Source organism: Eupeodes corollae, chromosome 1 (assembly GCF_945859685.1).
Source record: "Eupeodes corollae chromosome 1, idEupCoro1.1, whole genome shotgun sequence".
NCBI lineage: Eukaryota > Metazoa > Arthropoda > Insecta > Diptera > Syrphidae > Eupeodes > Eupeodes corollae.
In genome coordinates, this window is record NC_079147.1 from 114421452 (window position 1) to 114422970 (window position 1519).

A 1519-nucleotide genomic window follows, 5' to 3' on the forward strand; every position below is an offset into this window, starting at 1 on the left:
TTTTAAGTTAGTATTTTAGAAAAATTCAACTGACTAACTTTTTTAACAAAACACGAAAACTTATAAAATCAACAAAAAGTGGTAAGAAATAGTTTTTTGATAGTTCTCGTTAGGAGAACAAAGACAAATATTGACTTGCTTTTCTCATTTAAAATATTGTTTTAAATGTTTTGTCATGACTTTTTTGGTCCAAAACAGTTCATTTTTCATACTGTACAGACTTTTTACTGCTTCCCCATACCCACTGTGTTAGCCCACAGAGACCTTCTATCACTATACTATCATAGTTTCTTCCTGTTAGGTATTTTCTTTGCATCTCATAGTCATCTTTTTCACCCACATTATCCATACATACATATACATGTAATGTACATATGTAGTTTTCACAAATTCCTATTTAAGTGTTAACCCTTCATCTATGAGAGTCTTAGGCTATAGACCCAAAAATATTTTTCTTAGTTGTTTGTTTTGTGTTTGCAGCTGACTCCAAAACGCAAGTGAATGTTTCTCACTACAGATTGTCCTCGGTGTATGCGCGATTGTTCTCTAAGTGGCTTCTAAAATTCATGCGCCTGCACTAACAATTCGCTACAATTGGCATGATGTAAGAAGCATAGAAAACAGCAGCCACATAGCTAAGAAGAAAACCGATTTAAGCGTTAAATCCATCACCCGCACTCCCCATATATAAACCAATAACCAGAGTCATATTTGGAAAATGTAGGGCCCATTACAACGCAAAAGCTAAGAGATCACTTTTTCAGTTGTTACACTGCGTTTTAAACGACGCACGTTCTGTAGACATTTCATGTGTAGATAATAATTTTGTTAGAGGCTTGAGAAATTATGTCCGAGGAGTGGAAAATAGATAGATATTAATTACACAAAATTGTAAATTTTGACTGAATGATATTTTGATTCAGAAAGGGTTCGTATAAGTAACTTTAATTAATTAAGGTGTGAATTTACAGAATTAAACATTTTCAGAATTCTGAAATAAAACCTTTTATTCTACTGCACCTTTATTTTCCAACCCATTAAAATTTTTTTAAACTTACCAGTGTACTTTAATAAATAAATGATGCTAATGCGGCCCTGCACATGATACTACTCACGAATGGTTGCGCTTGCGACTTAACTACAAGGTGCTCCGTTCAACGACGAGGAAGAAAAAGATGACCACATTTCCCAAAGATACCATACACACGAAGAGCAACACAGAAATCTCATAAGGCACGTCTTATGCCAGGCATACACTATACACTACACGGTACACATTTGACAAAGAATATCAAAAGGCAACCATCATTAGATGGTAAAGCTAACAATGCAAAAGGCTGTGAAAAAAGATATAACTACATACTATATGTATAACATGTAGGTACAACCACGAATAAAAATAGTGAAAAACCCCACTCATCTATGCACAACCAAAAACAAGGTTCTCTAACATTTTGAAGACGCTTACATCCCAAGACCTCGATTATGGTGCGAAGATATCGCTACTAAACGCTGCCGC